Source organism: Stenella coeruleoalba (genome assembly GCF_951394435.1).
Source record: "Stenella coeruleoalba genome assembly, chromosome: 4".
Taxonomy (NCBI): Eukaryota; Metazoa; Chordata; class Mammalia; order Artiodactyla; family Delphinidae; genus Stenella; species Stenella coeruleoalba.
In genome coordinates, this window is record NC_137149.1 from 89,965,648 (window position 1) to 89,988,863 (window position 23,216).

The 23,216-nt window shown below is 43.9% G+C and overlaps 1 long non-coding RNA gene across 50 annotated transcripts in view; it reads left to right on the forward strand.

The window, feature by feature from the left end:
• Nucleotides 1-23,216, forward strand: part of LOC307185334 — a 3,778,167-nt gene that overhangs the window by 3,433,568 nt on the left and 321,383 nt on the right. For 49 of the 50 annotated variants that reach the window (XR_013827964.1, XR_013827965.1, XR_013827990.1 and 46 more), the window contains one exon: nt 14,009-14,090. This is a non-coding gene — a long non-coding RNA (uncharacterized lncRNA). Of the gene's footprint in view, nt 1-4,527; nt 4,610-14,008; nt 14,091-23,216 lie in introns of all 50 variants that reach the window. The other variant, XR_013827982.1, reaches the window with a different exon arrangement.

Genomic DNA, 23,216 nt, shown 5'->3' on the forward strand with positions numbered 1-23,216 from the left:
AGCTATAGGACCATAAGTGGCAGTGCCCTAGGCTCTGTTGCTTTGTTTTTTAGATGTTTCAGGAAACACCATACACTTCTTCCGAGTGTCTGTTGGCAATTTACAACCCGCCCATCAGCATAACAAGGCTCCCAGTTCTCTATGGCCTGTCCTGCCTTTCTGGATTTTACACTTTTTTCAGATGGCCCTTTTGACCGGTGGGAAGTGAGACTTCATTGTAATGCAGATTTCCTTTGCAAGCTTGCTTGGTTGGCCAAAAAGGGCGTATGCGTTTTTTCCTGAATATATTCAGGAAAAAACGCATACGCCCTTTTTGGCCAAGTGCATCATTGTGGACGTTCTGCCTCTTTTCCTATGCTTTCAATGCAATTCCAGTCTACCTCCTGAAATCGGTTTCCTGCAATTCTGCCCCGCTTTCAAGTCCTCTTGGCAGCCTTACTTCAGTCTATTTTTGGACGATAGCTGTCATTTATAACTCTGCAGGTTTGTGAATTACAGTGCCCCTGAGCTCCTTTCTTCAACTCGCTTTCTTGTGACCTGTCCGCAACACCGCAGGATGGCTTCAGGCCCTAATCTGGTTCCGGCCCGGCATGCTGAGCCTTTGGTTAATTCCTCTTCCTGGTGGGAAATGAGAGTTAAATTTGCCCGTCCACACACCTCCAGCTAGCCTCTCATTGGTTCTCGCTATTCCTGTTCATCTTCCGCAGAAATTGCAAACTGGGCCAAACAGGAGGTTAAAGGGACTGACTCTCCAAGTGGGGAGAGTGTTAGTAAAGCGTCTGGAATGTTGCACCCGAGTACCAGGGGAGGAAAACTGAGACATATTTGAACACATCTCCCGATCACATGGTTGATCATACTCTAGGTTCCACATGCATGTTTTAGCTGAAGGAAGAATAGCTTAAACCTGGGTAGTTGAAACCCGTGGAATGGGTACCATGCAATATGACTTCAAAGGGTCTTCATTTGCTCACCGAACCTCTCCAATCCTATCACTGCTGCGTTTATGCCCCTGTACACATGCTTGATTCTCTTTCGGAGACATAGCAATCCATAGGTTTTAAGATACTTACTAGTCAGGTACATTCTTAGGCGTTTAATATGGGGTGTTGAGTCCATTTCGTTGAGCAAGGAGTAGCTCTTGTCTATTCCATATTTGGCTTAAGGAACTTTATCTGTGCTCATTTCAATCTCTGGTTTTATGCAGCACCCCAACTCACCTTTACCCTTAAGCAAGAATAAGTTGGTTTTCTAAATTTGAGACCCTGTTCTGTTCTGTAATTCAGTTCCTGTGTAGCCAAGTTTACATTCCGTGTATTACTGATATCTTATGATGTTTCTTTTTCTGTGTGACTTATTTCAGTTAGAATCATCATACCTGAATCCACTCATTGTGATGCTAAGGGCCTGATGACATAGATTTCATTGCTGAGTGATATTGCTTTGTAAGTAAATACCACAACTTCTTTATCCATTTTTCACTTTCTGCGATGTTGAACTTGTACGGTAAACGAGGTTCTTGTAAACAGAGGCGTCCCAAACTTTGGGGTGGCTGTGTCTTTTTGATTTTAATTTCCCTAAGCTATAGGACCATAAGTGGCAGTGCCCTAGGCTCTGTTGCTTTGTTTTTTAGATGTTTCAGGAAACACCATACACTTCTCCCGAGTGTCTGTTGGCAATTTACATCCCGCCCATCAGCATAACAAGGCTCCCAGTTCTCCATGGCCTGTCCTGCCTTTCTGGATTTTACACTTTTTTCAGATGGCCCTTTTGACCGGGGGGAAGTGAGACTTCATTGTAGTGCAGATTTCCTTTGCAAGCTTGCTTGGTTGGCCAAAAAGGGCGTATGCGTTTTTTCCTGAATATATTCAGGAAAAAACGCATACGCCCTTTTTGGCCAAGTGCATCATTGTGGACGTTCTGCCTCTTTTCCTATGCTTTCAATGCAATTCCAGTCTACCTCCTGAAATCGGTTTCCTGCAATTCTGCCCCGCTTTCAAGTCCTCTTGGCAGCCTTACTTCAGTCTATTTTTGGACGATAGCTGTCATTTATAACTCTGCAGGTTTGTGATTTACAGTGCCCCTGAGCTCCTTTCTTCAACTCGCTTTCTTTTGAGCTGGCCGCAACACCGCAGGATGGCTTCAGGCCCTAATCTGGTTCCGGTACGGCACGCTGAGCCTTTGGTTATTTCCTCTTCCTGTTGGGAAATGAGAGTTAAATTTGCCCATCCAGACACCTCCAGCTAGTCTCTCATTGGTTCTCGCTATTCCTGTTCATCCTCCGCAGAAATTGCAAACTGGGCCAAACAGGAGGTTAAAGGGACTGACTCTCCAAGTCGGGAGAGTGTTAGTAAAGCGTCTGGAATGTTGCACCCGAGTACCAGGGGAGGAAAACTGAGACATATTTGAACACGTCTCCCGATCACATGGTTGATCATACTCTGGGTTCCACATGCATGTTTTAGCTGAAGGAAGAATACCTTAAACCTGGAGAGTTGAGACCCATGGAATGGGTACCATGCAATATGACTTCAAAGGGTCTTCATTTGCTCACCGAACCTCTCCAATCCTATCACTGCTGCGTTTATGCCCCTGTACACACGCTTGATTCTCTTTTGGAGACATAGCAATCCATAGGTTTTAAGATACTTACTAGTCAGGTACATTCTTAGGCGTTTAATACGGGGTGTTGAGTCCATTTCGTTGAGCAAGGAGTAGCTCTTGTCTATTCCATATTTGGCTTAAGGAACTTTATCTGTGCTCATTTCAATCTCTGGTTTTATGCAGCACCCCAACTCACCTTTCCCCTTAAGCAAGCATAAGTTGGTTTTCTAAATTTGAGACCCTGTTCTGTTTTGGAATGCAGTTCCTGTGTAGCCAAGTTTACATTCCGTGTATTAGTGATATCTTATGATGTTTCTTTTTCTGTGTGACTTATTTCAGTTAGAATCATCGTACCTGAATCCACTCATTATGCTGCTACGGGCCTGATGACATAGATTTCATTGCTGAGTGATACTGCATTGTACGTAAGTACCACAAGTTCTTTATCCATTTTTCACTTTCTGTGATATTGAACTTGTATGGTAAACGAGGTTCTTGTAAACGGAGGCGTCCCAAACTTTGGGGTGGCTGTGTCTTTTTGATTTTAATTTCCCTAAGCTATAGGACCATAAGTGGAAGTGCCCTAGGCTCTGTTGCTTTGTTTTTTAGATGTTTCAGGAAACACCATACACTTCTCCGGAGTGGTTGTTTGCAATTTACATCCCGCCCATCAGCATAACAAGGCTCCCAGTTCTCCATGGCCTGTCCTGCCTTTCTGGATTTTACACTTTTTTCAGATGGCCCTTTTGACCGGGGGGAAGTGAGACTTCATTGTAGTGCAGATTTCCTTTGCAAGCTTGCTTGGTTGGCCAAAAAGGGCGTATGCGTTTTTTCCTGAATATATTCAGGAAAAAACGCATACGCCCTTTTTGGCCAAGTGCATCATTGTGGACGTTCTGCCTCTTTTCCTATGCTTTCAATGCAATTCCAGTCTACCTCCTGAAATCGGTTTCCTGCAATTCTGCCCCGCTTTCAAGTCCTCTTGGCAGCCTTACTTCAGTCTATTTTTGGACGATAGCTGTCATTTATAACTCTGCAGGTTTGTGAATTACAGTGCCCCTGAGCTCCTTTCTTCAACTCGCTTTCTTGTGACCTGGCCGCAACACCGCAGGATGGCTTCAAGCCCTAATCTGGTTCCGGCACGTCACGCTGAGCCTTTGGTTAATTCCTCTTCCTGGTGGGAAATGAGAGTTAAATTTGCCCGTCCAGACACCTCCAGCTAGCCTCTCATTGGTTCTCGCTATTCCTGTTCATCTTCCGCAGAAATTGCAAACTGGGCCAAATAGGAGGTTAAAGGGACTGACTCTCCAAGTGGGGAGAGTGTTAGTAAAGCGTCTGGAATGTTGCACCCGAGTACCAGGGGAGGAAAACTGAGACATATTTGAACACGTCTCCCGATCACATGGTTGATCATACTCTAGGTTCAACATGCATGTTTTAGCTGAAGGAAGAATACCTTAAACCTGGAGAGTTGAGACCCGTGTAATGGGTACCATGCAATATGTCTTCAAAGGGTTTTCATTTGCTCACCGAACCTCTCCAATCCTATCACTGCTGCATTTATGCCCCTGTACACATGCTTGATTCTCTTTCAGAGACATAGCAATCCATAGGTTTTAAGATACTTACTAGTCAGGTACATTCTTAGGCGTTTAATATGCGGTGTTGAGTCCATTTCGTTGAGCAAGGAGTAGCTCTTGTCTATTCCATATTTGGCTTAAGGAACTTTATCTGTGCTCATTTCAATCTCTGGTTTTATGCAGCACCCCAACTCACCTTTACCCTTAAGCAAGCATAAGTTGGTTTTCTAAATTTTAGACCCTGTTCTGTTCTGTAATTCAGTTCCTGTGTAGCCAAGTTTACATTCCGTGTATTACTGATATCTTATGATATTTCTTTTTCTGTGTGACTTATTTCAGTTAGAATCATCATACCTGAATCCACTCATTGTGATGCTAAGGGCCTGATGACACAGATTTCATTGCTGAGTGATATTGCTTTGTAAGTAAATACCACAACGTCTTTATCCATTTTTCACTTTCTGCGATGTTGAACTTGTACGGTAAACGAGGTTCTTGTAAACAGAGGCGTCCCAAACTTTGGGGTGGCTGTGTCTTTTTGATTTTAATTTCCCTAAGCTATAGGACCATAAGTGGCAGTGCCCTAGGCTCTGTTGCTTTGTTTTTTAGATGTTTCAGGAAACACCATACACTTCTCCCGAGTGTCTGTTGGCAATTTACATCCCGCCCATCAGCATAACAAGGCTCCCAGTTCTCCATGGCCTGTCCTGCCTTTTGTGGATTTTACACTTTTTTCAGATGGCCCTTTTGACCGGGGGGAAGTGAGACTTCATTGTAGTGCAGATTACCTTTGCAAGCTTGCTTGGTTGGCCAAAAAGGGCGTATGCGTTTTTTCCTGAATATATTCAGGAAAAAACGCATACGCCCTTTTTGGCCAAGTGCATCATTGTGGACGTTCTGCCTCTTTTCCTATGCTTTCAATGCAATTCCAGTCTACCTCCTGAAATCGGTTTCCTGCAATTCTGCCCCGCTTTCAAGTCCTCTTGGCAGCCTTACTTCAGTCTATTTTTGGACGATAGCTGTCATTTATAACTCTGCAGGTTTGTGAATTACAGTGCCCCTGAGCTCCTTTCTTCAACTCGCTTTCTTGTGACCTGGCCGCAACACCGCAGGATGGCTTCAGGCCCTAATCTGGTTCCGGCCCGGCACGCTGAGACTTTGGTTATTTCCTCTTCCTGTTGGGAAATGAGAGTTAAATTTGCCCATCCAGACACCTCCAGCTAGTCTCTCATTGGTTCTCGCTATTCCTGTTCATCCTCCGCAGAAATTGCAAACTGGGCCAAACAGGAGGTTAAAGGGACTGACTCTCCAAGTCGGGAGAGTGTTAGTAAAGCGTCTGGAATGTTGCACCCGAGTACCAGGGGAGGAAAACTGAGACATATTTGAACACGTCTCCCGTTCACATGGTTGATCATACTCTGGGTTCCAAATGCATGTTTTAGCTGAAGGAAGAATACCTTAAACCTGGAGAGTTGAGACCCGTGGAATGGGTACCATGCAATATGACTTCAAAGGGTCTTCATTTGCTCACCGAACCTCTCCAATCCTATCACTGCTGCGTTTATGCCCCTGTACACACGCTTGATTCTCTTTTGGAGACATAGCAATCCATAGGTTTTAAGATACTTACTAGTCAGGTACATTCTTAGGCGTTTAATACGGGGTGTTGAGTCCATTTCGTTGAGCAAGGAGTAGCTCTTGTCTATTCTATATTTGACTTAAGGAACTTTATCTGTGCTCATTTCAATCTCTGGTTTTATGCAGCACCCCAACTCACCTTTCCCTTTAAGCAAGCATAAGTTGGTTTTCTAAATTTGAGACCCTGTTCTGTTTTGGAATGCAGTTCCTGTGTAGCCAAGTTTACATTCTGTGTATTAGTGATATCTTATGATGTTTCTTTTTCTGTGTGACTTATTTCAGTTAGAATCATCGTACCTGAATCCACTCATTATGCTGCTACGGGCCTGATGACATAGATTTCTTTGCTGAGTGATACTGCATTGTACGTAAGTACCACAAGTTCTTTATCCATTTTTCACTTTCTGTGATATTGAACTTGTACGGTAAACGAGGTTCTTGTAAACGGAGGCGTCCCAAACTTTGGGGTGGCTGTGTCTTTTTGATTTTAATTTCCCTAAGCTATAGGACCATAAGTGGAAGTGCCCTAGGCTCTGTTGCTTTGTTTTTTAGATGTTTCAGGAAACACCATACACTTCTCCGGAGTGGTTGTTTGCAATTTACATCCCGCCCATCAGCATAACAAGGCTCCCAGTTCTCCATGGCCTGTCCTGCCTTTCTGGATTTTACACTTTTTTCAGATGGCCCTTTTGACCGGGGGGAAGTGAGACTTCATTGTAGTGCAGATTTCCTTTGCAAGCTTGCTTGGTTGGCCAAAAAGGGCGTATGCGTTTTTTCCTGAATATATTCAGGAAAAAACGCATACGCCCTTTTTGGCCAAGTGCATCATTGTGGACGTTCTGCCTCTTTTCCTATGCTTTCAATGCAATTCCAGTCTACCTCCTGAAATCGGTTTCCTGCAATTCTGCCCCGCTTTCAAGTCCTCTTGGCAGCCTTACTTCAGTCTATTTTTGGACGATAGCTGTCATTTATAACTCTGCAGGTTTGTGAATTACAGTGCCCCTGAGCTCCTTTCTTCAACTCGCTTTCTTGTGACCTGGCCGCAACACCGCAGGATGGCTTCAGGCCCTAATCTGGTTCCGGCACGTCACGCTGAGCCTTTGGTTAATTCCTCTTCCTGGTGGGAAATGAGAGTTAAATTTGCCCGTCCAGACACCTCCAGCTAGCCTCTCATTGGTTCTCGCTATTCCTGTTCATCTTCCGCAGAAATTGCAAACTGGGCCAAACAGGAGGTTAAAGGGACTGACTCTCCAAGTGGGGAGAGTGTTAGTGAAGCGTCTGGAATGTTGCACCCGAGTACCAGGGGAGGAAAACTGAGACATATTTGAACACGTCTCCCGATCACATGGTTGATCATACTCTAGGTTCCACATGCATGTTTTAGCTGAAGGAAGAATACCTTAAACCTGGAGAGTTGAGACCCGTGTAATGGGTACCATGCAATATGTCTTCAAAGGGTTTTCATTTGCTCACCGAACCTCTCCAATCCTATCACTGCTGCATTTATGCCCCTGTACACATGCTTGATTCTCTTTCAGAGACATAGCAATCCATAGGTTTTAAGATACTTACTAGTCAGGTACATTCTTAGGCGTTTAATATGCGGTGTTGAGTCCATTTCGTTGATCAAGGAGTAGCTCTTGTCTATTCCATATTTGACTTAAGGAACTTTATCTGTGCTCATTTCAATCTCTGGTTTTATGCAGCACCCCAACTCACCTTTACCCTTAAGCAAGCATAAGTTGGTTTTCTAAATTTTAGACCCTGTTCTGTTCTGTAATTCAGTTCCTGTGTAGCCAAGTTTACATTCCGTGTATTACTGATATCTTATGATGTTTCTTTTTCTGTGTGACTTATTTCAGTTAGAATCATCATACCTGAATCCACTCATTGTGATGCTAAGGGCCTGATAACATAGATTTCATTGCTGAGTGATATTGCTTTGTAAGTAAATACCACAACGTCTTTATCCATTTTTCACTTTCTGCGATGTTGAACTTGTACTGTAAACGAGGTTCTTGTAAACAGAGGCGTCCCAAACTTTGGGGTGGCTGTGTCTTTTTGATTTTAATTTCCCTAAGCTATAGGACCATAAGTGGCAGTGCTCTAGGCTCTGTTGCTTTGTTTTTTAGATGTTTCAGGAAACACCATACACTTCTCCCGAGTGTCTGTTGGCAATTTACATCCCGCCCATCAGCATAACAAGGCTCCCAGTTCTCCATGGCCTGTCCTGCCTTTCTGGATTTTACACTTTTTTCAGATGGCCCTTTTGACCGGGGGGAAGTGAGACTTCATTGTAGTGCAGATTTCCTTTGCAAGCTTGCTTGGTTGGCCAAAAAGGGCGTATGCGTTTTTTCCTGAATATATTCAGGAAAAAACGCATACGCCCTTTTTGGCCAAGTGCATCATTGTGGACGTTCTGCCTCTTTTCCTATGCTTTCAATGCAATTCCAGTCTACCTCCTGAAATCGGTTTCCTGCAATTCTGCCCCGCTTTCAAGTCCTCTTGGCAGCCTTACTTCAGTCTATTTTTGGACGATAGCTGTCATTTATAACTCTGCAGGTTTGTGAATTACAGTGCCCCTGAGCTCCTTTCTTCAACTCGCTTTCTTGTGACCTGGCCGCAACACCGCAGGATGGCTTCAGGCCCTAATCTGGTTCCGGCACGTCATGCTGAGCCTTTGGTTAATTCCTCTTCCTGGTGGGAAATGAGAGTTAAATTTGCCCGTCCAGACACCTCCAGCTAGCCTCTCATTGGTTCTCGCTATTCCTGTTCATCTTCCGCAGAAATTGCAAACTGGGCCAAACAGGAGGTTAAAGGGACTGACTCTCCAAGTGGGGAGAGTGTTAGTAAAGCGTCTGGAATGTTGCACCCGAGTACCAGGGGAGGAAAACTGAGACATATTTGAACACGTCTCCCGATCACATGGTTGATCATACTCTAGGTTCCACATGCATGTTTTAGCTGAAGGAAGAATACCTTAAACCTGGAGAGTTGAGACCCGTGTAATGGGTACCATGCAATATGTCTTCAAAGGGTTTTCATTTGCTCACCGAACCTCTCCAATCCTATCACTGCTGCATTTATGCCCCTGTACACATGCTTGATTCTCTTTCAGAGACATAGCAATCCATAGGTTTTAAGATACTTACTAGTCAGGTACATTCTTAGGCGTTTAATATGCGGTGTTGAGTCCATTTCGTTGAGCAAGGAGTAGCTCTTGTCTATTCCATATTTGACTTAAGGAACTTTATCTGTGCTCATTTCAATCTCTGGTTTTATGCAGCACCCCAACTCACCTTTACCCTTAAGCAAGCATAAGTTGGTTTTCTAAATTTTAGACCCTGTTCTGTTCTGTAATTCAGTTCCTGTGTAGCCAAGTTTACATTCCGTGTATTACTGATATCTTATGATGTTTCTTTTTCTGTGTGACTTATTTCAGTTAGAATCATCATACCTGAATCCACTCATTGTGATGCTAAGGGCCTGATAACATAGATTTCATTGCTGAGTGATATTGCTTTGTAAGTAAATACCACAACGTCTTTATCCATTTTTCACTTTCTGCGATGTTGAACTTGTACTGTAAACGAGGTTCTTGTAAACAGAGGCGTCCCAAACTTTGGGGTGGCTGTGTCTTTTTGATTTTAATTTCCCTAAGCTATAGGACCATAAGTGGCAGTGCCCTAGGCTCTGTTGCTTTGTTTTTTAGATGTTTCAGGAAACACCATACACTTCTCCTGAGTGTCTGTTGGCAATTTACATCCCGCCCATCAGCATAACAAGGCTCCCAGTTCTCCATGGCCTGTCCTGCCTTTCTGGATTTTACACTTTTTTCAGATGGCCCTTTTGACCGGGGGGAAGTGAGACTTCATTGTAGTGCAGATTTCCTTTGCAAGCTTGCTTGGTTGGCCAAAAAGGGCGTATGTGTTTTTTCCTGAATATATTCAGGAAAAAACGCATACGCCCTTTTTGGCCAAGTGCATCATTGTGGACGTTCTGCCTCTTTTCCTATGCTTTCAATGCAATTCCAGTCTAGCTCCTGAAATCGGTTTCCTGCAATTCTGCCCCGCTTTCAAGTCCTCTTGGCAGCCTTACTTCAGTCTATTTTTGGACGATAGCTGTCATTTATAACTCTGCAGGTTTGTGAATTACAGTGTCCCTGAGCTCCTTTCTTCAACTCGCTTTCTTGTGACCTGGCCGCAACACCGCAGGATGGCTTCAGGCCCTAATCTGGTTCCGGCCCGGCATGCTGAGCCTTTGGTTAATTCCTCTTCCTGGTGGGAAATGAGAGTTAAATTTGCCCGTCCAGACACCTCCAGCTAGCCTCTCATTGGTTTTTGCTATTCCTTTTCATCTTCCGCAGAAATTGCAAACTGGGCCAAACAGGATGTTAAAGGGACTGACTCTCCAAGTCGGGAGAGTGTTAGTAAAGCGTCTGGAATGTTGCACCCGAGTACCAGGGGAGGAAAACTGAGACATATTTGAACACGTCTCCCGATCACATGGTTGATCATACTCTAGGTTCCACATGCATGTTTTAGCTGAAGGAAGAATACCTTAAACCTGGGTAGTTGAAACCCGTGGAATGGGTACCATGCAATATGACTTCAAAGGGTCTTCATTTGCTCACCGAACCTCTCCAATCCTATCACTGCTGCGTTTATGCCCCTGTACACATGCTTGATTCTCTTTCGGAGACATAGCAATCCATAGGTTTTAAGATACTTACTAGTCAGGTACATTCTTAGGCGTTTAATATGCGGTATTGAGTCCATTTCGTTGAGCAAGGAGTAGCTCTTTTCTATTCCATATTTGGCTTAAGGAACTTTATCTGTGCTCATTTCAATCTCTGGTTTTATGCAGCACCCCAACTCACCTTTCCCCTTAAGCAAGCATAAGTTGGTTTTCTAAATTTGAGACCCTGTTCTGTTCTGTAATTCAGTTCCTGTGTAGCCAAATTTACATTCCGTGTATTACTGATATCTTATGATGTTTCTTTTTCTGTGTGACTTATTTCAGTTAGAATCATCATACCTGAATCCACTCATTGTGCTGCTAAGGGCCTGATGACACAGATTTCATTGCTGAGTGATATTGCTTTGTAAGTAAATACCACAACTTCTTTATCCATTTTTCACTTTCTGCGATGTTGAACTTGTACTGTAAACGAGGTTCTTGTAAACAGAGCCGTTCCAAACTTTGGGGTGGCTGTGTCTTTTTGATTTTAATTTCCCTAAGCTATAGGACCATAAGTGGAAGTGCCCTAGGTTCTGTTGCTTTGTTTTTTAGATGTTTCAGGAAACACCATAAACTTCTCCCGAGTGGTTGTTGGCAATTTACATCCCGCCCATCAGCATAACAAGGCTCCCAGTTCTCCATGGCCTGTCCTGCCTTTCTGGATTTTACACTTTTTTCAGATGGCCCTTTTGACTGGGGGGAAGTGAGACTTCATTGTAGTGCAGATTTCCTTTGCAAGCTTGCTTGGTTGGCCAAAAAGGGCGTATGCGTTTTTTCCTGAATATATTCAGGAAAAAACGCATACGCCCTTTTTGGCCAAGTGCATCATTGTGGACGTTCTGCCTCTTTTCCTATGCTTTCAATGCAATTCCAGTCTACCTCCTGAAATCGGTTTCCTGCAATTCTGCCCCGCTTTCAAGTCCTCTTGGCAGCCTTACTTCAGTCTATTTTTGGACGATAGCTGTCATTTATAACTCTGCAGGTTTGTGAATTACAGTGCCCCTGAGCTCCTTTCTTCAACTCGCTTTCTTGTGACCTGGCCGCAACACCGCAGGATGGCTTCAGGCCCTAATCTGGTTCCGGCCCGGCACGCTGAGCCTTTGGTTATTTCCTCTTCCTGTTGGGAAATGAGAGTTAAATTTGCCCATCCAGACACCTCCAGCTAGTCTCTCATTGGTTCTCGCTATTCCTGTTCATCCTCCGCAGAAATTGCAAACTGGGCCAAACAGGAGGTTAAAGGGACTGACTCTCCAAGTCGGGAGAGTGTTAGTAAAGCGTCTGGAATGTTGCACCCGAGTACCAGGGGAGGAAAACTGAGACATATTTGAACACGTCTCCCGTTCACATGGTTGATCATACTCTGGGTTCCAAATGCATGTTTTAGCTGAAGGAAGAATACCTTAAACCTGGAGAGTTGAGACCCGTGTAATGGGTACCATGCAATATGACTTCAAAGGGTCTTCATTTGCTCACCGAACATCTCCAATCCTATCACTGCTGCGTTTATGCCCCTGTACACACGCTTGATTCTCTTTTGGAGACATAGCAATCCATAGGTTTTAAGATACTTACTAGTCAGGTACATTCTTAGGCGTTTAATACGGGGTGTTGAGTCCATTTCGTTGAGCAAGGAGTAGCTCTTGTCTATTCCATATTTGGCTTAAGGAACTTTATCTGTGCTCATTTCAATCTCTGGTTTTATGCAGCACCCCAACTCACCTTTCCCCTTAAGCAAGCATAAGTTGGTTTTCTAAATTTGAGACCCTGTTCTGTTTTGGAATGCAGTTCCTGTGTAGCCAAGTTTACATTCCGTGTATTAGTGATATCTTATGATGTTTCTTTTTCTGTGTGACTTATTTCAGTTAGAATCATCGTACCTGAATCCACTCATTATGCTGCTATGGGCCTGATGACACAGATTTCATTGCTGAGTGATACTGCATTGTACGTAAGTACCACAAGTTCTTTATCCATTTTTCACTTTCTGTGATATTGAACTTGTACGGTAAACGAGGTTCTTGTAAACGGAGGCGTCCCAAACTTTGGGGTGGCTGTGTCTTTTTGATTTTAATTTCCCTAAGCTATAGGACCATAAGTGGCAGTGCCCTAGGCTCTGTTGCTTTGTTTTTTAGATGTTTCAGGAAACACCATACACTTCTCCGGAGTGGTTGTTTGCAATTTACATCCCGCCCATCAGCATAACAAGGCTCCCAGTTCTCCATGGCCTGTCCTGCCTTTCTGGATTTTACACTTTTTTCAGATGGCTCTTTTGACCGGGGGGAAGTGAGACTTCATTGTAGTGCAGATTTCCTTTGCAAGATTGCTTGGTTGGCCAAAAAGGGCGTATGCGTTTTTTCCTGAATATATTCAGGAAAAAACGCATACGCCCTTTTTGGCCAAGTGCATCATTGTGGACGTTCTGCCTCTTTTCCTATGCTTTCAATGCAATTCCAGTCTACCTCCTGAAATCGGTTTCCTGCAATTCTGCCCCGCTTTCAAGTCCTCTTGGCAGCCTTACTTCAGTCTATTTTTGGACGATAGCTGTCATTTATAACTCTGCAGGTTTGTGAATTACAGTGCCCCTGAGCTCCTTTCTTCAACTCGCTTTCTTGTGACCTGGCCGCAACACCGCAGGATGGCTTCAGGCCCTAATCTGGTTCCGGCACGTCACGCTGAGCCTTTGGTTAATTCCTCTTCCTGGTGGGAAATGAGAGTTAAATTTGCCCGTCCATACACCTCCAGCTAGCCTCTCATTGGTTCTCGCTATTCCTGTTCATCTTCCGCAGAAATTGCAAACTGGGCCAAACAGGAGGTTAAAGGGACTGACTCTCCAAGTGGGGAGAGTGTTAGTAAAGCGTCTGGAATGTTGCACCCGAGTACCAGGGGAGGAAAACTGAGACATATTTGAACACGTCTCCCGATCACATGGTTGATCATACTCTAGGTTCCACATGCATGTTTTAGCTGAAGGAAGAATACCTTAAACCTGGAGAGTTGAGACCCGTGTAATGGGTACCATGCAATATGTCTTCAAAGGGTTTTCATTTGCTCACCGAACCTCTCCAATCCTATCACTGCTGCATTTATGCCCCTGTACACATGCTTGATTCTCTTTCAGAGACATAGCAATCCATAGGTTTTAAGATACTTACTAGTCAGGTACATTCTTAGGCGTTTAATATGCGGTGTTGAGTCCATTTCGTTGAGCAAGGAGTAGCTCTTGTCTATTCCATATTTGACTTAAGGAACTTTATCTGTGCTCATTTCAATCTCTGGTTTTATGCAGCACCCCAACTCACCTTTACCCTTAAGCAAGCATAAGTTGGTTTTCTAAATTTTAGACCCTGTTCTGTTCTGTAATTCAGTTCCTGTGTAGCCAAGTTTACATTCCGTGTATTACTGATATCTTATGATGTTTCTTTTTCTGTGTGACTTATTTCATTTAGAATCATCATACCTGAATCCACTCATTGTGATGCTAAGGGCCTGATAACATAGATTTCATTGCTGAGTGATATTGCTTTGTAAGTAAATACCACAACGTCTTTATCCATTTTTCACTTTCTGCGATGTTGAACTTGTACTGTAAACGAGGTTCTTGTAAACAGAGGCGTCCCAAACTTTGGGGTGGCTGTGTCTCTTTGATTTTAATTTCCCTAAGCTATAGGACCATAAGTGGCAGTGCCCTAGGCTCTGTTGCTTTGTTTTTTAGATGTTTCAGGAAACACCATACACTTCTCCCGAGTGTCTTTTGGCAATTTACATCCCGCCCATCAGCATAACAAGGCTCCCAGTTCTCCATGGCCTGTCCTGCCTTTCTGGATTTTACACTTTTTTCAGATGGCCCTTTTGACCGGGGGGAAGTGAGACTTCATTGTAGTGCAGATTTCCTTTGCAAGCTTGCTTGGTTGGCCAAAAAGGGCGTATGCGTTTTTTCCTGAATATATTCAGGAAAAAACGCATACGCCCTTTTTGGCCAAGTGCATCATTGTGGACGTTCTGCCTCTTTTCCTATGCTTTCAATGCAATTCCAGTCTACCTCCTGAAATCGGTTTCCTGCAATTCTGCCCCGCTTTCAAGTCCTCTTGGCAGCCTTACTTCAGTCTATTTTTGGACGATAGCTGTCATTTATAACTCTGCAGGTTTGTGAATTACAGTGTCCCTGAGCTCCTTTCTTCAACTCGCTTTCTTGTGACCTGGCCGCAACACCGCAGGATGGCTTCAGGCCCTAATCTGGTTCCGGCCCGGCATGCTGAGCCTTTGGTTAATTCCTCTTCCTGGTGGGAAATGAGAGTTAAATTTGCCCGTCCAGACACCTCCAGCTAGCCTCTCATTGGTTCTTGCTATTCCTTTTCATCTTCCGCAGAAATTGCAAACTGGGCCAAACAGGAGGTTAAAGGGACTGACTCTCCAAGTCGGGAGAGTGTTAGTAAAGCGTCTGGAATGTTGCACCCGAGTACCAGGGGAGGAAAACTGAGACATATTTGAACACGTCTCCCGATCACATGGTTGATCATACTCTAGGTTCCACATGCATGTTTTAGCTGAAGGAAGAATACCTTAAACCTGGGTAGTTGAAACCCGTGGAATGGGTACCATGCAATATGACTTCAAAGGGTCTTCATTTGCTCACCGAACCTCTCCAATCCTATCACTGCTGCGTTTATGCCCCTGTACACATGCTTGATTCTCTTTCGGAGACATAGCAATCCATAGGTTTTAAGATACTTACTAGTCAGGTACATTCCTAGGCATTTAATATGGGGTGTTGAGTGCATTTCATTGAGCAAGGAGTAGCTCTTGTCTATTCCATATTTGGCTTAAGGAACTTTATCTGTGCTCATTTCAATCTCTGGTTTTATGCAGCACCCCAACTCACCTTTCCCCTTAAGCAAGCATAAGTTGGTTTTCTAAATTTGAGACCCTGTTCTGTTCTGTAATTCAGTTCCTGTGTAGCCAAATTTACATTCCGTGTATTACTGATATCTTATGATGTTTCTTTTTCTGTGTGACTTATTTCAGTTAGAATCATCATACCTGAATCCACTCATTGTGCTGCTAAGGGCCTGATGACACAGATTTCATTGCTGAGTGATATTGCTTTGTAAGTAAATACCACAAATTCTTTATCCATTTTTCACTTTCTGCGATGTTGAACTTGTACTGTAAACGAGGTTCTTGTAAACAGAGCCGTTCCAAACTTTGGGGTGGCTGTGTCTTTTTGATTTTAATTTCCCTAAGCTATAGGACCATAAGTGGAAGTGCCCTAGGTTCTGTTGCTTTGTTTTTTAGATGTTTCAGGAAACACCATAAACTTCTCCCGAGTGGTTGTTGGCAATTTACATCCCGCCCATCAGCATAACAAGGCTCCCAGTTCTCCATGGCCTGTCCTGCCTTTCTGGATTTTACACTTTTTTCAGATTTCCCTTTTGACCGGGGGGAAGTGAGACTTCATTGTAGTGCAGATTTCCTTTGCAAGCTTGCTTGGTTGGCCAAAAAGGGCGTATGCGTTTTTTCCTGAATATATTCAGGAAAAAACGCATACGCCCTTTTTGGCCAAGTGCATCATTGTGGACATTCTGCCTCTTTTCCTATGCTTTCAATGCAATTCCAGTCTACCTCCTGAAATCGGTTTCCTGCAATTCTGCCCCGCTTTCAAGTCCTCTTGGCAGCCTTACTTCAGTCTATTTTTGGACGATAGCTGTCATTTATAACTCTGCAGGTTTGTGAATTACAGTGCCCCTGAGCTCCTTTCTTCAACTCGCTTTCTTTTGAGCTGGCCGCAACACCGCAGGATGGCTTCAGGCCCTAATCTGGTTCCGGTACGGCACGCTGAGCCTTTGGTTAATTCCTCTTCCTGGTGGGAAATGAGAGTTAAATTTGCCCGTCCAGACACCTCCAGCTAGCCTCTCATTGGTTCTCGCTATTCCTGTTCATCTTCCGCAGAAATTGCAAACTGGGCCAAACAGGAGTTTAAAGGGACTGACTCTCCAAGTGGGGAGAGTGTTAGTAAAGCGTCTGGAATGTTGCACCCGAGTACCAGGGGAGGCAAACTGAGACATATTTGAACACGTCTCCCGATCACATGGTTGATCATACTCTAGGTTCCACATGCATGTTTTGGCTGAAGGAAGAATACCTTAAACCTGGGTAGTTGAAACCCGTGGAATGGGTACCATGCAATATGACTTCAAAGGGTCTTCATTTGCTCACCGAACCTCTCCAATCCTATCACTGCTGCGTTTATGCCCCTGTACACATGCTTGATTCTCTTTCGGAGACATAGCAATCCATAGGTTTTAAGATACTTACTAGTCAGGTACATTCTTAGGCATTTAATATGGGGTGTTGAGTCCATTTCGTTGAGTAAGGAGTAGCTCTTGTCTATTCCATATTTGGCTTAAGGAACTTTATCTGTGCTCATTTCAATCTCTGGTTTTATGCAGCACCCCAACTCACCTTTCCCCTTAAGCAAGCATAAGTTGGTTTTCTAAATTTGAGACCCTGTTCTGTTCTGTAATTCAGTTCCTGTGTAGCCAAATTTACATTCCGTGTATTACTGATATCTTATGATGTTTCTTTTTCTGTGTGACTTATTTCAGTTAGAATCATCATACCTGAATCCACTCATTGTGCTGCTAAGGGCCTGATGACACAGATTTCATTGCTGAGTGATATTGCTTTGTAAGTAAATACCACAACTTCTTTATCCATTTTTCACTTTCTGCGATGTTGAACTTGTACTGTAAACGAGGTTCTTGTAAACAGAGCCGTTCCAAACTTTGGGGTGGCTGTGTCTTTTTGATTTTAATTTCCGTAAGCTATAGGACCATAAGTGGAAGTGCCCTAGGTTCTGTTGCTTTGTTTTTTAGATGTTTCAGGAAACACCATACACTTCTCCCGAGTGGTTGTTGGCAATTTACATCCCGCCCATCAGCATAACAAGGCTCCCAGTTCTCCATGGCCTGTCCTGCCTTTCTGGATTTTACACTTTTTTCAGATGGCCCTTTTGACCGGGGGGAAGTGAGACTTCATTGTAGTGCAGATTTCCTTTGCAAGCTTGCTTGGTTGGCCAAAAAGGGCGTATGCGTTTTTTCCTGAATATATTCAGGAAAAAACGCATACGCCCTTTTTGGCCAAGTGCATCATTGTGGACGTTCTGCCTCTTTTCCTATGCTTTCAATGCAATTCCAGTCTACCTCCTGAAATCGGTTTCCTGCAATTCTGCCCCGCTTTCAAGTCCTCTTGGCAGCCTTACTTCAGTCTATTTTTGGACGATAGCTGTCATTTATAACTCTGCAGGTTTGTGAATTACAGTGCCCCTGAGCTCCTTTCTTCAACTCGCTTTCTTTTGAGCTGGCCGCAACACCGCAGGATGGCTTCAGGCCCTAATCTGGTTCCGGCCCGGCATGCTGAGCCTTTGGTTAATTACTCTTCCTGGTGGGAAATGAGAGTTAAATTTGCCCGTCCAGACACCTCCAGCTAGCCTCTCATTGGTTCTCGCTATTCCTGTTCATCCTCCGCAGAAATTGCAAACTGGGCCAAACAGGAGGTTAAAGGCGCTGACTCACCAAGTGGGGAGAGTGTTAGTAAAGCGTCTGGAATGTTGCACCCGAGTACCAGGGGAGGAAAACTGAGACATATTGGAACACGTCTCCCGATCACATGGTTGATCATACTCTGAGTTCCACATGCATGTTTTAGCTGAAGGAAGAATACCTAAAACCTGGGTAGTTGAAACCCGTGGAATGGGAACCATGCAATATGACTTCAAAGGGTCTTCATTTGCTCACCGAACCTCTCCAATCCTATCACTGCTGCGTTTATGCCCCTGTACACATGCTTGATTCTCTTTCGGAGACATAGCAATCCATAGGTTTTAAGATACTTACTAGTCAGGTACATTCTTAGGCGTTTAATATGCGGTGTTGAGTCCATTTCATTGAGCAAGGAGTAGCTCTTGTCTATTCCATATTTGGCTTAAGACACTTTATCTGTGCTCATTTCAATCTCTGGTTTTATGCAGCACCCCAACTCACCTTTACCCTTAAGCAAGCATAAGTTGGTTTTCTAAATTTGAGACCCTGTTCTGTTCTGTAATTCAGTTCCTGTGTAGCCAATTTCCATTCCGTGTATTACTGATATCTTATGATGTTTCTTTTTCTGTGTGACTTATTTCAGTTAGAATCATCATACCTGAATCCACTCATTGTGCTGCTAAGGGCCTGATGACATAGATTTCATTGCTGAGTGATATTGCTTTGTAAGTGAATACCACAACTTCTTTATCCATTTTTCACTTTCTGCGATGTTGAACTTGTACTGTAAACGAGGTTCTTGTAAACAGTGCCGTTCCAAACTTTGGGGTGGCTGTGTCTTTTTGATTTTAATTTCCCTAAGCTATAGGACCATAAGTGGAAGTGCCCTAGGTTCTGTTGCTTTGTTTTTTAGATGTTTCAGGAAACACCATACACTTCTCCCGAGTGGTTGTTGGCAATTTACATCCCGCCCATCAGCATAACAAGGCTCCCAGTTCTCCATGGCCTGTCCTGCCTTTCTGGATTTTACACTTTTTTCAGATGGCCCTTTTGACCGGGGGGAAGTGAGACTTCATTGTAGTGCAGATTTCCTTTGCAAGCTTGCTTGGTTGGCCAAAAAGTGCGTATGCGTTTTTTCCTGAATATATTCAGGAAAAAACGCATAGGCCCTTTTTGGCCAAGTGCATCATTGTGGACGTTCTGCCTCTTTTCCTATGCTTTCAATGCAATTCCAGTCTACCTCCTGAAATCGGTTTCCTGCAATTCTGCCCCGCTTTCAAGTCCTCTTGGCAGCCTTACTTCAGTCTATTTTTGGACGATAGCTGTCATTTATAACTCTGCAGGTTTGTGAATTACAGTGCCCCTGAGCTCCTTTCTTCAACTCGCTTTCTTTTGAGCTGGCCGCAACACCGCAGGATGGCTTCAGGCCCTAATCTGGTTCCGGCACGGCACGCTGAGCCTTTGGTTAATTCCTCTTCCTGGTGGGAAATGAGAGTTAAATTTGCCCGTCCAGACACCTCCAGCTAGCCTCTCATTGGTTCTCGCTATTCCTGTTCATCTTCCGCAGAAATTGCAAACTGGGCCAAACAGGAGGTTAAAGGCACTGACTCTCCAAGTCGGGAGAGTGTTAGTAAAGCGTCTGGAATGTTGCACCCGAGTACCAGGGTACGAAAACTGAGACATATTTGAACACATCTCCCGATCACATGGTTGATCATACTCTATGTTCCACATGCATGTTTTAGCTGAAGGAAGAATACCTTAAACCTGGAGAGTTGAGACCCGTGGAATGGGTACCATGCAATATGACTTCAAAGGGTCTTCATTTGCTCACCGAACCTCTCCAATCCTATCACTGCTGCGTTTATGCCCCTGTACACATGCTTGATTCTCTTTCGGAGACATAGCAATCCATAGGTTTTAAGATACTTACTAGTCAGGTACATTCTTAGGCGTTTAATATGCGGTGTTGAGTCCATTTCGTTGAGCAAGGAGTAGCTCTTGTCTATTCCATATTTGACTTAAGGAACTTTATGTGTGCTCATTTCAATCTCTGGTTTTATGCAGCACCCCATCTCAACTTTACCCTTAAGCAAGCATAAGTTGGTTTTCTAAATTTGAGACCCTGTTCTGTTCTGTAATTCAGTTCCTGTGTAGCCAAGTTTACATTCCGTGTATTACTGATATCTTATGATGTTTCTTTTTCTGTGTGACTTACTTCAGTTAGAATCATCGTACCTGAATCCACTCATTGTGCTGCTAAGGGCCTGATGACACAGATTTCATTGCTGAGTGATATTGCTTTGTAAGTAAGTACCACATCTTCTTTATCCATTTTTCACTTTGTGCGATGTTGAACTTGTACTGTAAACGAGGTTCTTGTAAACAGAGCCGTTCCAAACTTTGGGGTGGCTGTGTCTTTTTGATTTTAATTTCCCTAAGCTATAGGACCATAAGTGGAAGTGCCCTAGGTTCTGTTGCTTTGTTTTTTAGATGTTTCAGGAAACACCATAGACTTCTCCCGAGTGGTTGTTGGCAATTTACATCCCGCCCATCAGCATAACAAGGCTCCCAGTTCTCCATGGCCTGTCCTGCCTTTCTGGATTTTACACTTTTTTCAGATGGCCCTTTTGACCGGGGGGAAGTGAGACTTCATTGTAGTGCAGATTTCCTTTGCAAGCTTGCTTGGTTGGCCAAAAAGGGCGTATGCGTTTTTTCCTGAATATATTCAGGAAAAAACGCATACGCCCTTTTTGGCCAAGTGCATCATTGTGGACGTTCTGCCTCTTTTCCTATGCTTTCAATGCAATTCCAGTCTACCTCCTGAAATCGGTTTCGTGCAATTCTGCCCCGCTTTCAAGTCCTCTTGGCAGCCTTACTTCAGTCAATTTTTGGACGATAGCTGTCATTTATAACTCTGCAGGTTTGTGAATTACAGTGCCCCTGAGCTCCTTTCTTCAACTCGCTTTCTTTTGAGATGGCCGCAACACCGCAGGATGGCTTCAGGCCCTAATCTGGTTCCGGTACGGCACGCTGAGCCTTTGGTTATTTCCTCTACCTGGTGGGAAATGAGAGTTAAATTTGCCCGTCCAGACACCTCCAGCTAGCCTCTCATTGGTTCTCGCTATTCCTGTTCATCTTCCGCAGAAATTGCAAACTGCGCCAAACAAGAGGTTAAAGGCGCTGACTCTCCAAGTGGGAGAGTGTTAGTAAAGCGTCTGGAATGTTGCATCCGAGTACCAGGGGAGGAAAACTGAGACATATTTGAACACGTCTCCCGTTCACATGGTTGATCATACTTGGGTTCCACATGCATGTTTTAGCTGAAGGAAGAATACCTTAAACTTGGAGAGTTGACCCGTGTAATGGGTACCATGCAATATGATTTCAAAGGGTCTTCATTTGCTCACCGAACTTCTCCAATCCTATCACTGCTGCGTTTATGCCCCTGTACACATGCTTGATTCTCTTTCGGAGACATAGCAATCCATAGGTTTTAAGATACTTACTAGTCAGGTACATTCTTAGGCGTTTAATATGCGGTGTTGAGTCCATTTCGTTGAGCAAGGAGTAGCTCTTGTCTATTCCATATTTGGCTTAAGGAACTTTATCTGTGCTCATTTCAATCTCTGGTTTTATGCAGCACCCCATCTCACCTTTACCCTTAAGAAAGCATAAGTTGGTTTTCTAAATTTGAGACCCTGTTCTGTTCTGTAATTCAGTTCCTGTGTAGCCAATTTCCATTCCGTGTATTACTGATATCTTATGATGTTTCTTTTTCTGTGTGACTTATTTCAGTTAGAATCATCATACCTGAATCCACTCATTGTGCTGCTAAGGGCCTGATGACATAGATTTCATTGCTGAGTGATATTGCTTTGTAAGTGAATACCACAACTTCTTTATCCATTTTTCACTTTCTGCGATGTTGAACTTGTACTGTAAACGAGGTTCTTGTAAACAGTGCCGTTCCAAACTTTGGGGTGGCTGTGTCTTTTTGATTTTAATTTCCCTAAGCTATAGGACCATAAGTGGAAGTGCCCTAGGTTCTGTTGCTTTGTTTTTTAGATGTTTCAGGAAACACCATACACTTCTCCCGAGTGGTTGTTGGCAATTTACATCCCGCCCATCAGCATAACAAGGCTCCCAGTTCTCCATGGCCTGTCCTGCCTTTTTGGATTTTACACTTTTTTCAGATGGCCCTTTTGACCGGGGGGAAGTGAGACTTCATTGTAGTGCAGATTTCCTTTGCAAGCTTGCTTGGTTGGCCAAAAAGGGCGTATGCGTTTTTTCCTGAATATATTCAGGAAAAAACGCATACGCCCTTTTTGGCCAAGTGCATCATTGTGGACGTTCTGCCTCTTTTCCTATGCTTTCAATGCAATTCCAGTCTACCTCCTGAAATCGGTTTCCTGCAATTCTGCCCCGCTTTCAAGTCCTCTTGGCAGCCTTACTTCAGTCTATTTTTGGACGATAGCTGTCATTTATAACTCTGCAGGTTTGTGAATTACAGTGCCCCTGAGCTCCTTTCTTCAACTCGCTTTCTTTTGAGCTGGCCGCAACACCGCAGGATGGCTTCAGGCCCTAATCTGGTTCCGGCACGGCACGCTGAGCCTTTGGTTAATTCCTCTTCCTGGTGGGAAATGAGAGTTAAATTTGCCCGTCCAGACACCTCCAGCTAGCCTCTCATTGGTTCTCGCTATTCCTGTTCATCTTCCGCAGAAATTGCAAACTGGGCCAAACAGGAGGTTAAAGGCATTGACTCTCCAAGTCGGGAGAGTGTTAGTAAAGCGTCTGGAATGTTGCACCCGAGTACCAGGGTACGAAAACTGAGACATATTTGAACACATCTCCCGATCACATGGTTGATCATACTCTATGTTCCACATGCATGTTTTAGCTGAAGGAAGAATACCTTAAACCTGGAGAGTTGAGACCCGTGGAATGGGTACCATGCAATATGACTTCAAAGGGTCTTCATTTGCTCACCGAACCTCTCCAATCCTATCACTGCTGCGTTTATGCCCCTGTACACATGCTTGATTCTCTTTCGGAGACATAGCAATCCATAGGTTTTAAGATACTTACTAGTCAGGTACATTCTTAGGCGTTTAAT